Consider the following 15,479-nt stretch of genomic DNA (forward strand, 5'->3'; position numbering starts at 1 on the left):
CAGAGGGAAGAGAGTCAAATGAAGAAAGAGACAGAGATTAGAATTAAGTAGCTACAAGCCAAGGAATGTCAAGGAACCACCAGAAGACAGGGAAGAGACATGGAACAGATTCTCCCTCTGAGCTTCTAAAAAGGAACCGATTCTACTAATAAAACTTTGATTTTGGACTTACGGCCTCCTGCAATGTGAGAGCACAAACTTCTGCTGTTTCAACCCACCCAGTTCCTGGTAATTTGTTCCAGGAGCCCTAGGACGTCTCCGTACATGGTAGAGTCCAAACACAGATTACAACACAGGCACACGAGCAAAAGAGCACGAAATGTGGACAACTGCTCAGAGACTTGTTCTGCTAAATACTGAGCATCTGGCAAATTACTGACCTGCCTTGCTGACAATTTTTTTTAAATGTATTTTTATTGAAGTATAGTCAGTCTACAATGTTGTGTCAATCTCTGGTGCACAGCACAATACCCCAGCCACATAGGAACATACATATATTCGTCTCCATATTCTTCTCAACCACAAGTCACTACAAGACATTGAATACAGTTCCCTGCGCTACACAGTATAAACCTGTTGTTTATCCATTTTATATATAGCAGCCAGGATCTGCAAATCTCAAACTCCCAATCCATCCCCCAACACCCACTGGCAACCACAATTTCTTTTTATAGGAAGACTTGATGAAGCAAAAAGAGAAACTGCCACTCTGGATTTAATTCTTAGTAAATGGTTGGCAATATGAAAGTAAGAAAGAAATCTGGACAGAAAATGATATATGAGTACATTACATTATCCCAGGAAGCACAATGCAGAGTCACGACAGCAGTGGAAAGGGCCCCGACTAAGAAAGAACTATTCTTGTTCTGAACACTTCCCAGTTTTGTGATTGTAAACAAACAAAAAAACGTTAGCTAACACTTTGAGTTGCAGGTTTTCAATCCACAAAAACAAGCAATTTACACTTGCTCTGCCTACTCAGGTACCTGCTGTGAAGACAGAACAAGATTATTTAGGTGTGAAAGAGGTCTGAAAACATTACATAATGTATAATATCATCATTATTATTATTCTGCAATTTAGTGATGCTTCAAAAAGACAGGGAATGACTCTGTGATTAGACCTAAAAGGGAAGCAGGCCAAGAAAAGAATGGAAATGAAACCAAAATATAATAAAACCAAAATAGAAAAAAGACTTACTCTGAGAAAGAGGAGATTTATAGAAATCATATGATAGGGAAAAGATCATTTTCTTATGCACTCAGATTTTTTGAAAGACAGGTAAAGAGATGGAATGGCTACATAATTAAGCATCAGTATTAGAGAGAGTCACACATGTTTTTCCAGCTACAAAAATGGAATATTAATAATAGCTTCCTCATAAAACTACTGGACAATAAAATGAACTAATGGATATAAATTGCCCTGTAAATTATAATGTACTTTAAAATTGTTTGTTGTAAAACTGTTATAAAAGCACTCAAAATAGAGCATAAATTGAAGAATACCAAGTACCAAAAAAGCGTTGAATGTGCGTGTGTATGTGGAGGGTGACAATGATGGTTTTGCTATATTCAACATAAAAGGAACAAGAAGCTACTGCTTGGTGCAGAAGGCGTTCCTATAACGTGAACCAAACAGAATGCAAAGCTTCTGCATGTATCGAAGATACCAGAAAACTACCATGAATTATATACAAATTATTTTCTGAAAACAATTTTTCTGACTTACTACAACATGTGATTGCAGTTCAGTTCCAAGCTGTAATAACAATTGTAAGAGAAATGCATAGGTACCAAACTTCTCATGGTTCAATATATAAAGAAATTGAATGAACTGAGGGCAGAGAGATTATGGGGACAAAGGCCAAGGGAGCAAGGGCCTGGAGCAGTGGGGATATAGGTACATATTGCCAGAAGGCCATCTGTAAGGTATTGTCCAGGAGACCTGAAAGATATCATTTGCCTACCAAATGTGAAAAAAGAGATGTGTTTACCTAACACATACACATGGGCAAATTCCAGGCCTTATTCAACTGAGACAGAGCACACAGCCTAACAGAAACGAAAGCCAGTCATTCTGTCAGCCAACTAAAAAGAGACTATCAACAAGACACATGCAAAGACCATTTATGAAGCTAATGGGGCAGGAAACACGAAACTATACAAAGTGCAAAAAAGTGTCAATCTCTGTACCCTGGAGAAAGATGTGAGGAAACATGACTTGAAGCAGCCTGGGGCTAATAATTCATAAAAACGGTCCCAGGTGGAAAAGCCACAGAGGCAGCAAATACATTGTGGCTTGATTTAAAGAGCCAGTTATTCACAACACAAAAATTCAAGAGGGAACAAGAAGTTCAGGCAAGAGTCTCAATTACCAGCCAAGACCCTAGTCCTATTCAGCAGGTAAAGAAATACAAGCCACACAGACTTCTCCTTCTTAATTATATACAAAGATGGTGGCATTGGCAACCAAAGGTCTATGTGGATAGTACACTAAAAACAGGTAACATAAAAATTGTTTGAGGCCACCCAAAACCAACATAGCACACTCTGAGAGAAGGCTGTTAGCCATGCAAATGTTAGGTCATAACTGATCTGTATTAAGCACAATTTAAAAAAAAATTAAAAGTACTTGTGATTTATACTGGAACAATTTTGCTTTCCTAGACTGCATGCTTTATCTGCAATAAGTTGGAAGCAGAAGTAAGACAGTAATAAACTTTTCATCAAAAGAGAAAGGAAAGTTACTGTTTCTTTTAGGAATAACTGATTGGAGATTTATATACATATATTAATATGAATTATGTAACTTTATTGAGATATTAAGATGCCAGGCAATTTACCTATTTAAGTGTACAAGTCAATGGTTTTTAATATAGTCCTACATTATGCAACCATCACCACATACAACATAAGTACACTTTTATCACCCTCAAGAGAAATCCCATATTCATTAGCAATCATATCTCCATTTTGCTCTAAAACCTTCTTCCAACCCTGGGCAACTACTAGTCTACTTTTGGTCTCTATGAATTTAACTTCTGGATATTTTACATAAATGGAATCATATAATATTTGACCTTTTGTGATTGGCTTCCTTCACCTAGGAAGTGAATAATATTTTCAAGGGTGATGTTGTAGCATATATCAGTACTTCATTCTTTTTATGGCTGAATAACATTCCATTGTATGGACATACCACATTTTGTTATCTATTTATCGGGTGATGGACATTTGGATGGATTTCACTTTTTGCCTATTATGAATAATGCTGCTATGAGTATTTGTGTACAAGTTTTTGTGTGGGTGTATGTTTTCATTTCCCTTGGGTATAAAACTACCAGTAAAGTTGCTGGGTTATATAGTAACACTATACTTAATCTTTTGAGGAACTACCAGACTGTTTTCCAAAGTGACTGCACCATTTTACAATTGCAGCAGTGTATGAGGGCTCCCATCCTTGCCAACACTGTCTTCTTCATTCTAGCCATTCCAGCGGCTGTGAAGCAGTATCTCACTGTGGCCTGGGTTTGCATTTCCCTGATGGTTACTAATGTTGAGCATCCTTTCATGTGCTTATCGGTCCTTTATATGTCTTCTCTGAAGAAATGCCTATTCAGGTCCTTTGCTTGTTTTTAAATGGGTTATCAGTTTTTACTGTTACTGAGTTGTAAGCGCTCATTATTTATTCTAGATACAAGTACTTTACCAGATATATAATTGCAAATATATTTTCCCTTTCTGTGGGCTATCTTTTCACTTCTTTAGACTGGTTATATTTCTATTTTCTCTTACATCATTTTAACCTTTATTTTTATCAAAATAATATATACAGAATTAACAATTCAACAGTACCCAGAAACACTTAAATGAAAAGCAACAGTCCACTGGCTCACCCTCCCTCCACCAGCTCCAAACCACCAGAATCAACAACTTTCAACTCTTCTGGCTGATTCACCTGATAGTTTCCCCATAGTCCTAAATAAGCAGCTTTCTTGAAATTGCTTGATTCATCCATTTAGGACATTATAGATTTTCTAAAATGACAAATAAGGAATTAGTTCTCTTTTACTCCTAGAACCCCCTCCTAATATAGTTATATCATTATTTGGGGTTAAATCAATTAATCTTTAAATTATATACCTTCCAGTTAAATCAATAATGTTTAAATAATGAACCTCTTTACTGCTTCATTTTATAGCATACAATAGGGTATTAAGAGGGAGGGAACATCAGCATAGAGTTGAGAAGGATTCTCAGACACTTTTAACTAGGAGTAAGTTGTACTTCTTTTAAATCCCATTTGTCATTTCTTAATAAATAATTTTTCACAGTTGGTAGTTAAATGTTATACTGTTTAATCTAATTTTGTAGAGAAAGTATCTTCATATAAAGATGCCTTTACCTGCCTCGATTACTCATTAGTTGAGGTAAACCCTATTCTTTGGGTCTGTGCATGACACAACTATTCTATGGACATGGTGACAACTGTAGAAGCCATAAGATGGTGCTTAAGAAATTCTCGTAAGTGTCCAAATCTATATGTGTTAGCAAACATGTTGGGCTGGTAACTTTTAAAGCCATGGCATTTCATGGAATATGGGGAGAAAGACGTGGGAAATGAAATAAAGAGGGCTTCCCAGTTATTAACATATACTTTTGGAAATATACACAAAATGTTATGATAACTCACAGAGAAAACAATGTGACAATGAGTGTGTATATGTCCATGAATGACTGAAACATTGCGCTGAACACTGGAATTTGACACAACACTGTAAAATGATTATAAATCAATACAAAATGTTAAAAAAATAAAAGAAAATTTAAAAAAATATAGTTTTCATGCAACATTCAATTACAGAAGCAAGAGTCAGACCCAAAAGTCTGTGAAAGGAGTAAGTGCACAACATTTACATAATAATGATAAACAAAATGACATGCAAATTATAAAAGGTACCTACATACTACCTACCAGAAAACAGCTGAAAACATGGGATTACTTACCTGGAGGAAAGTTACCAAGAAAAGAAATCACACCCTCAACAACCTGGACTTGTAGTCATGCAGCTAAAGGAAGAAAAGGTCAAGAGACTGGAGAAATCCAACTCCCAGGCACCAGAAACCACACCAGGCCCATTACATCTTCACATCTCTATAAGGCAGGCATTGTTTCCAGAATTCAGAGATGAAAAAGCAGGCTCAAATAAGTTACTTATCCAGAGTTACACAGTTGATAAAGTACTCCAAAGTCATGCTCAACAGCAGTGAACAAAACAAGCAAAATCCCTGTTTTCACAGAGGTACTTTTTATTAGAGGGAAAAAAATAAGATAAATATAATATTCCAAGTGCTGAGAAGTACTATGAAGAAACCACAGCAGAGAGTGTGACTGGGGGTAGCATTTTGATTAGAGTAGATAAGGTGACACCTGAGAACATAACACTGGAAGGGAGACCTGGATGAAGTGAGAGAGGGAGCCAAGTCAAGTCAGGGGGGTCAGGTTCCAGGTGGCAGGAACAAGGACAAGGTGCCGAGGCAGGCGTACACTCAGCAGACTGACACAGGAAGAGGCTCTGTCTACAAATACACCACTAAAAAAAATTTTAAAAACAGCTCCTCATAAATAAATATAAATAGGACCATGGCTGCTGCTTTCTAAGCACTACATAAAAGAGGCAGAGCAGAGCCTAAAATCCAGGCACTCATTTGCCAAGCCCAGCATCCTGGTGGGGGCTGAACCTGCTCATTGCAGCTATGCATTTTTTTCTGACTGATCCATCCACCCAAGAGAGAAGGCCTTTTTCTAATTTGCACATAGGTTCCAAGTAAGCCACCTATAGCCCCTACAAGACTTCTGTTTCAGTAGAATTTATTGGATCTACAATCATCAAAGTGGTGTTACTATGCCTGTCAGCTGAGAAATGGAAACAGTCTAGTTATGTTGAACTAGATTCTATAATGACATTCATTAACAAAGAGTTATAATGTGAGATCATCACAACTTTCATTGTTCTTATTTATCGTGATAAAAATTTTAATCTAATTAAGTTAAAATAAGGCTGTGTGATATACACTGGATCTGGACTCTGAAGACCCAAGTACAAGTCTCAACTGTGCCATTTTCCCCAAAGTCACTCAGCTGATGGTTTAAGCTAACTTCGGCTTCCTCACTTGTAAAGTGAGGATAATGAGTACTGCCCTATCTCACCGTTGTGAGAAAGTCTATTCAAATGCAACCATTTCTTTTCATTAACACAGCAAGTAAAAAAAGCAAATGCAATTATATTATAATAAAAATAGACAATATTTTTGTTAAGGAAAAAGACTTTGTGTGTATCACTGGATGTTAAACTAAAAAGGTTTTTAAAAAATCAAATAAACAACCCCAGGCTTCCACATTTTAAAAAAATAAATTCTTTGCTGCTGAGGAGTTCCGTCTGTCCCTGCTGCTCGTAACCCACCTAAGAGGGTCAAAATGTGCCATGATGATGATGTCATAAAAACAGAGCAACACTGCTGACTGAGGGTTTCTCACAAAAGGACCAAGCATCAAATTGACCAGAGTCCTCTCATCCACACTGAAGTCTTATTCTTCTGCAGCCTGGACTCTTGGTAAACTTAAGGTCTGCCTTAGCACAAAGAGGCAGCTATTTTTAATATTTAAATTGGCTAAAGAAGTCACGGGGGGAATTTATAGCTCAGTGGTAGGGTGCATGACTCACATGTACGAGGTCCTGGGTTCAATTCCCAGCACCTCCATTAAAAATTTTAAAAATAAATAAATAAACTTAACCCCTGCCTCTCCCCTCCAAAAAAGAAGGGGGAAAGAGAGAAGGAAAAGGAGAAAGAATGAATCAGGGAAATTGTTAATGGTGTGTGATGATGGCTCAAAAAAAAAAAAAAAAGAGTTCTTGTGTTTTTGAGACAGGTACTGAAAGATTTACCACTGAAATGGTGTGACATCTGCTTCAAAATATTCAGGTATCCCATGAGTGGGACTACAAATGAAATAAGATTGGCCATGAATTCATGATTCTTGAAGCTAAGTGATGAGTATATAGGGGTTAATGATTCTATTTAATTTTCTGTAAGTTTAAAATTTTTCATAAGAAAAAACTTCAGTTCATATACAGTATGGCCTCAATTTTATAAAAGCATTTCTCTATTCTTCTATTGGTATAAAACGCATGGAAAGATACCTGGGGTAATGTTCTCCTAGTATTAGTGACTTCTGAGTGATGAGATCTGGGGTAGCCTCATTACTTTCATCGATGAATTTTCTACATAGTTTGAATTCAAAACAGTAGTTGTGTATTATTTTCCCCAAAATGGAGTAGTATTTCTTAAATCAAAAGCCTAAAATCAAACATAACAAACATGTTAACACTGGTTAAATACGATTGGTACGAATATGGATGGTTGTCTTCTATTTGTATTTTGTGTATTACTTTTAATTTAAAAAGTAATCAAGTACTTGTGAAAATTCTAGTTTTCTCAACCTAGGCACTACTAACTTTTTGAGCCAAATAATTGTTTGTTGTGAGTGGCTGTCTTGTGCACCACAGAGTGTTCAGCAGCATCCTTGTCCTCTACCCACTAAAAACAGACAACACTACCCTACCTGTCGTGACAACTAAAAATACCTGCAGATATTTATTACCAAGTGTGGCCTGGGAGGAAAAATCACCCCCGGCTAAGAACCACTGCTCCAACATATCATATATGTTATCCAAAGCATTCTTAATTCTGCAAAACACAAATTACCCAATCCTTAAGTATATCCTGCATAATCTAAAACATTTTTTCAACATTATATGACTTCCTTATTCTTAATTCAGTTACTAATACTCTACTTCAAGAAGATAAATCAATTTTGCTGCTGCACATTTAATGATTCAATAAAAATTACACTACTTTGACACTTCTTTTATTCAGTTCCAAAGCCTGAAATTAGAAACATTAAACTATACATAGTACTATAACCTTCAAGAATATGGGAAAAAGCACTAGAAGGTTATATAATCCAATATCCTTAAAAATGTACTACTTAACATTTGGCCAAACTAAACAGTCCCAAAGCGTGCCCCAAAGCGTGCCCCAAAGCAGAGTAACTCACACAAAAATGAAAGCTCAAAGGATCATACAATTATCATCTAGCCTCTTACTACTCAAAATGAGATCTGCAGACCAGAAACAGCAACATCACACCAGACTTCATCAGAAATACAGAATCTCAGGCTCCATCTAAGAACTACTAAATCAGAATCTGCATTTTAACAAGCTCTCCAGGTGATATACATGTGTATTAAGTTTGAGGAGCTGCGACCTAGCTTTACACAAACTTTCTTGAAGCCGAAGTTTAGAGGGCTACGTTCTTGGGATACAGAGAACAAGTTCCTTAGGGAGAGAAAATAAAAACTGTATAATCAAAAAATAGCCACAGGGTAAAAGAAAAATTAATGGAATCCACCTCTACCACTCCCCCCAAAACTATCTCTAATCTCATGAAACCAATCTCAAAGATGACACAAATGCCTTATTTTAAAATCAAGCTGAGAAATCTGATTAGTCACTTATAATGGATCCTTCCTATTAAGAAAGAAGAATTTTACTCTCCCCATAAAGATTAAAGCTAGTGTAAATAGCATAAAGCTATGGTTCTTAACCTGGCTGATTATTCTGGAATTTTGTTTTTAAAATGAAGATTTCCAGGATCTACTTCCAGATATAACAATTTAGGAGGACTGGGATTCTTTTTGTTGCTGTTGTTTTTTAACTACTTTAGCCATTTCTGATGATTAGTTCCGTTTGAAAATCACTGTCTTAGGAAGATTTTTAAAATACTGTTTTCTTTCTCATTACATTTTTTAATAACGGATATGCATTTGGCTTATTTCAAACAACTGACATGTGAAAGACTCAAAAAAAAAAAAAAAAAAAAAAAAAAGCAGAGGTGGGACTTACAAGTTCCAAGGAAAAAAGTTGAAATGAAAATGAGATCACGTGGTGTCAATCAGTAACACCTAGAAAAAGACTGGTCAGCCTAGTCAGCAATCATGTAGCGCCCTGGAAGAAAGGACTCATTTCTGAGTGTCTAGACTGGAACTCAATTCTAGAATGACTGCAACTAGCAACCCCCTTTAGTATTTTAGGGTACATAGTAGGAGCTTAGATATTTTTTCTTAATGAACAAATGAGGGATTTTATGACATATCTACTAAATATGTAACACTACCCCGGGCAAGATAAGACTATAAAGGCCTCTAGAAAGGTCTGGAATTTGAAAAAGAAAAAGGAGGCAGAGAAGTAGGAAAAGAGGAGGAGGAGGAAGAAGAACAGAAAAAGGAAGAAGAGGATGAAAAAGAATTTTTCCCAAAACAAGAATTTCAGTAGCAACCTAGTAAGCTATTTCATGACTGTCCTTTGTCACTACTCTAATCTCAGTATCATTAATATTGGAGTCTCATGACTTGTTCTCCCTACTTTTTTTGAGGGGGGTTAATTAGGTTTATTTATTTATTCTTTTAATGGAGGTACTGGGGATTGAACCCAGGATGTCGTGCATGCTAAGCATGTGCTCTACCACTGAGCTGTACCCTCCCCGCCGTTCTCCCTACTTCTACTGAGCCCCTTACTTCATTCTTTATGGAGCAGCCAGAGCGATCTTTCTAAAGCTCTCTGAGATAGAGCTGGTGACTCAAATAAGAAATGAGAAGTTCAGAAGCCCTTCCTCTAACAGGTGCAATAGCAAGGTCCGGAAGTGGCAGCAGCAGCATCTGTCTTAGCTCACGTGGGATGCTATGACAAAATGCCACACTTTGTACAGCTTATAAAGTTCATTTCTCAAGGTTCTGGGGGCTGGAAGCCCAAGACCAGGGTGCCAGCGTGGTCGGGTGAGGACTCTCTCCTGGGTGGACACTTCCTGAGGTACCCTCACATAGTGGAAAGGGGCTTACGGATCTCTCTGGAGCCTCCTTTATATATGGCACTAATCCCCTGAGGTTCCACCCTCATGACTTAAGCACCTCCCAAAGGCCCCACCTACTAATATCATTACCTTGCAGGGTTAGGCTTTGAACATGTGTATTTTAGGGGAACATACTCAGACCGTAACAGTATCCTTAACCGCACATTGCTAACCAAGGTCTCCAGGTGGTATGACTTTGGCAGGAATTCCAGACCTTTTGATTCCCCTGTTCCTGCTTGTTTTCTGAAGCAGATTCTCTAGTCTTTCCATCAGTGCTATGAGGTACTTGACAATCTTCCAACAAATTCTTTTTCTGCTTAAGTTGGCTGGAATTAGGGCCTGTAATTCTCAACCAAGAACCTTTCCTGGAACAATGCCATGCCTTTTCCCTTTTTTAAAAAATGACCTGTCACTCACTAAGTTTAGCCTTCCCAAAACAGATATAATTAAAAAGCTGAAATTCTAAATACCATCCATGTTACCAATCTCCTGAAGACAGCTTTCAAAGTGAATAATTAGTTTTATTTACTACTTCATTAACTATGTACTCTGAGCTTGCATCTGAGCAGCTAAACACAGCTAAAGAAACATGGACAATAATGCGGACTGGTCTCATTTTCAATTCGTGACCTCAAACTTGGCACTTCCGCCACATTTTCCTAGTCCATTCACTCTTCACCTTTCTAGGACACTTTCACACCTTCTTGCTCTTCAGCATCAAAAATCTCCTCCCCATCCTCGCTTTCAGCTGATAGCAACAGTTCTATATTTCACTGAAGAAACAAAGGCAATCAGTAAAAGTCTTCCACACACTCCCAACCACACGTGTACCAACCTACTTGCATCTGTAAACATATACACTGTCTTCCCTCCATTACCTTGATTGCAAAATGATCCTATCTAAGGCCAACTTCTCTATACATCAGCTCTCATATCCCCTACTATTACTCAAGGACATTAGTTCAGCAACTGCTCTCTATCTATTGCATCACCAATCATTTCTTCTATATGGCACAATTATCATCATAACCTCCCAACTTAAAAATCCTTAGCCAAAGCAACTTTGAGAAAGAAAAACAAAGTTGGAGGCATCACATTCCTTAGTTTCAAACTGTATTACAAAGCTGTAGTAATTAAAACAGTATATTTGGCATAAAAACAGACATATAGGTCAATGGAATAGAATAGAGACCAGAAATAAATGCACATATATGGCATACATATACTCCTTATGACAAAGGAGCCAAGTACATAAAATGGAAAAAACATACTCTCTTTAATATATGATGTTGAGAAAACTGGGCAGCCATATGCAAAAGAATGAAACTTGACCACTACGTTATACTGTACACAAAAATTAACTCAAAATAGATTAAACTTGAACGTAAGACCTGAAACCATAAAACTTCTAGAAGAAAATTCCTAGAAGAAAACAAGCTCCTTGGCATGGGTCTTGGCAATGATTTTTTTCAATCTGACACCAAAAACAGAAGCAACAAAAGCAAAAATAAATAACTGGAACTTATCAAACTAAAAAGCTTCTGCACAGCAAAATAAACCATCAACAAAATGAAAAGGTAACCTATTTAATATGAGAAAATATCTTCAGATCATATATCTGATAAGGAGCTTATATCCAAAATATATAGAGAAATCATATGACTCAATAGCAAAAAAAAAAAAAAAAAATCCAATTACAAAATGGGCAGAAAATTTGAATAGATATTTTCTGAAAGAAGACCATGGGCAACAAGTACATGAAAAGATGCTCTGCATTTAATCATCAGGGAAATGCAAATCAAAACCACAATGAGATATCACTTCACACCTGTTAGAATGGCTGTTATCAAGAAAGACAAGAAGTAAGGGTTGGCAAGGATGTGGAGAAAAGGTAACCCTTGTGCACTCTTGGCTGGAATATAAATTGGTGCAGCCACTATGAAAAACAGTATGGAGGTTCCTCAAAAAATTAAAAACATAACTGCCATATGATCCAGCAATTCCACTTCTGGGTATTTATCTGAAGGAAATAAAAACATTAACTCAAAAAGACATATACCCTCATGTTCACTGCAGCATTATTTACAGTAGCCAAGATGTGGAAACAATCTAAGTGTCCATCAATGGATGACTAGAATAAAAAATTGTGGTGTGTATATATACAAGTGAATATTATTCAGCTATAAAAAAAAAAAGAAGGAAAGCTTGCCATTGGCAACAACATGAATAGAACCTGAGAGCATTATGCTAAGTGAAATGAGTCAGACGAGAAAAATAAATACTACCTATTTAAGTATATAACCAAGCTCACAGATACAGAGAACAGACCGGTGATTGCCAGAGGCAGATGGTTAGGAGGGTGGGAGAAATGGGAGAACTGTTTTTGGTTTCTTTAGTTTAAATAAACTGAATTTTTTTAATTAGAGGAAAAAAATTCCCCACATCCTGCTCTAGCTTTCATGCCATTTCACTACTCTCCTTTCTCTTCGTAACTCTTTAAAAGATGTGCCTATATAGTGGTTTCTAATTCATCTCTCATTCTCTCTCCAACTCGTAACAATCCACTTTGTTCCAATCGTTCCACTGAAGCACCATGTTTCAGTACTAATGATCTCCATGCTGGTAAATCCAAAGAGCAATTCTCAGGCCTATTTACTAACAGATTGGATACAGTTGGTCATTCCTCTCTTCTTGACTATTCCTACTTGTCTTCTAAGACATCATTTTCTCCTTTTACCTCACTGGCTACTTCTTCTCAAGTCTCCACTGGTGGTTCACCTCATCACCCAACCTCAAAATGCTGGAATGCCCTAGAACTCAAAGCTCTGAATTATTCTTTTCTCTACTCATTCCATGGGTGACAGTATGCACTCTCATGGCTTTTAATACCAACTATATACTGAGAGGTCTCCAATTGTTTAATGTAGAGATTGGACCTCTCTCCCAAATTCCAGTCTCCATTATCCAGCTTCCTACTTGACATCTCTAGATGGTTGTCTAATTGGTATGTCAAACTTACATCTTAAACTGAATCCCACCTATCCCCTCAAAACCCACACTATTCACAGTCCTCTCCTTCTCAGTTAAAGGCAACTCCATCCTTCTAGTTGCTCAGGTACAGTTCATTCCAAACATAGCAGACAAAACGATCCTTTCAAAACGTAAGTCAGATTCTATCACATTTCAGCTCAAAATCTTCAAATGGCTTCACATCTCTTGCTGAGAAGGCCTAAAAATCTTTACAACGGCTGACAAGGTCTCCCATGATCTGATCACCACTCTTAGGTCCAAAACTCTCTCTCAGTCATTCTGGTCTAGCCACAAAGGCCTCTTTGCTGTATGTCAAGCATGCCAGTACACTATACAATCCTGCCACAGGGCTGTCTTGGCATTTGGTATAATCTCAGCTTAAAATGTTCTTCCCCTAAATATCTTCACAGCTAGTTCTATCATCTCACTTCTGCCTCTGGTCAAATCTCATCAGAGAGCCTTGCCTGCCCACCCTACTTAAACAGAACTCCCCTCCTTATACTGCAATATTTTTCTCCAAAGTAATTAACACCACCTGATATATCATACATTTACTTATTTATTTATCATCTATCTCCAAATACAATATAAATTCCATGAGGGAAGAAACTTTGCTTTGTCATTTCCCTACCTCCAGTGCTTTGAACAGAGCCTGGCACACAATAGTTGCTCAAGAACTTAATCTTTAAAAAAATTATAAAATGGATATATAAAATTAAAATGTTTTCATTACTTTCACACACAAAAAAAGTTGTGACAGACACAGTGATTTGCTACCGAGATCTCCCCTTAAGGAAGGATTTGTGTCCCAGTTACTAGAAGTGCTGTCAGCTCCTTCAGGGATCACCTCTGCAGAACTGTCCTGTCCAAGGTCACATTTCTCTCAAGGTAGCTCACATCCAGTGACGAATGGAGGCTAGGGTATAAGGGTCCAGCCACTTCCATCTGATGCAAGACAACTCTAAAAGGCTACTTTAGCTCCAGAGCTCCCTGTGGAGTCAGTCAAGACTGTTGTTCAGGACTAAATCACAGTTTCACTACTCCTCCTGTTCAAATCCTAACCCTTTCCCATCCTTTCCACAAGGGTCGAACATCTGAACACTCCTTAACATCCCACATGCTAAACTCTGTATCAAATTCTGCTTCCAGCCGACTCCAACCTGTGATATGGTTAAAAAAAAAAAAAAGCTTGTTGTTAAAACTAAAAAACAAGACAGTAACTCACATCCCTATAAAGTAGAAATGAACATCCTTGCAATAGTCCTACAATATGTATTCTCTCCTCCTCCAGAAATGGGTGCATAGTAACAGAGTCTCCTATGTTTAACTGGCCATAAGGTCAACCAGTAAAAATGAATCGTCCTTGCATCCAGTTAAAGCCATGTAACTAAGTTATGGCCAATGGGATTTGAGCTGAAGTAATGTATATAACTCTCAGAACTTGTCCTTAGGGGAATTAACGTGCTCTCTTCCCTCTGATCTTTCTCCTTTTTTTGAATGGGAATATGGACAAAATATTGAGCACCTTGAGCCACGCAGATGTGGGCTAAAGCCTAGTGATGACAGAGCAACAGAACAAAAGGAGTCAGGAATCCTGTGGAGCCACCACAGTAGCTCTGGACTGCTTAAACTGGATTATTACATAAGAAAGAAACCTCTACCTTGTTTAAATTTTCTATAGCGTTGAGTGACAGCTACGAGTGCTTTCAGTCCTCCATCTACATCTCACGCAACCCTGTGCTCTCATTCCCAACAGCCAGCACCTGCAGGTCTAGTAGGAGGGCTACCCTCAGCTTACCAGCACTTCCTGGACATTCATGCACCTCTCCCCATCAGGAGGGTCCATAAGTAATGACTGATAGGGCTGGGTGAATAAAGGTTCTACCCTCTCTCTCTGTCCGTGATAGTGGCAGCTCTCAGGTAAAGGCTCGAGGACTCCCCTGCAGGACTGAGACAAAGTTGTCTTCCTTGGGGCTTTGCTTGATACCTACTTGGCTTCCAGCCTCCTCTTCCTCACTCCCTACCGGGTTTCCCTGAAACTACTCAGTAAGTCACTTTCCCGTGAAACCTCAACCCAAGTTATGCTTCTGGGGAATCCAAACTGAGGCAGTAATCACTGAATGTAACCACTGAGTACCATCTCATTCCTCAGGGCTCATCACAGCTAACAATGGTACCCTGCCAAACTGTTTTCTCTGCATAACCAAATACATGATGATTCTCTTAAATGAAAATGGAATTATATGATACAAACTATTTGCCTTGTCTTTTTCACTTAAATATTTCATAGACTATGTTCCATGATAGTAAATATATGTACACTTCAGCATTTTAAGGACGCATAGGTTGCCTATAATTTAAAGTACACATAAATATCAAAAACATTCCTGGAGGAGAGAAGTAAAGAAGGAATTTTTTAAGGGGAGGAATTCTTTGGTTTACCCCTGTAGTTCTGCTCATCAGTGAAAAGATTATAT

General features: G+C 37.7%; 1 protein-coding gene across 4 annotated transcripts in view; it reads right to left on the reverse strand.

Annotated features, from left to right (window-relative positions):
- SCAI (suppressor of cancer cell invasion) overlaps positions 1–15,479 on the reverse strand; it is a 112,410-nt gene that overhangs the window by 66,725 nt on the left and 30,206 nt on the right. Inside the window, exon 1 of one of the 4 annotated variants that reach the window (XM_032478425.1) lies at positions 7,205–7,587. The exons of the other annotated variants lie outside the window; for them this stretch is intronic. The gene's annotated coding sequence lies outside the window, so the exon portion shown is untranslated. Of the gene's footprint in view, positions 1–7,204; positions 7,588–15,479 lie in introns of those variants that run through there. 4 annotated transcript variants of the gene reach the window in all.

The sequence above is a fragment of the Camelus ferus genome, chromosome 4 (genome assembly GCF_009834535.1).
Source record: "Camelus ferus isolate YT-003-E chromosome 4, BCGSAC_Cfer_1.0, whole genome shotgun sequence".
NCBI lineage: Eukaryota > Metazoa > Chordata > Mammalia > Artiodactyla > Camelidae > Camelus > Camelus ferus.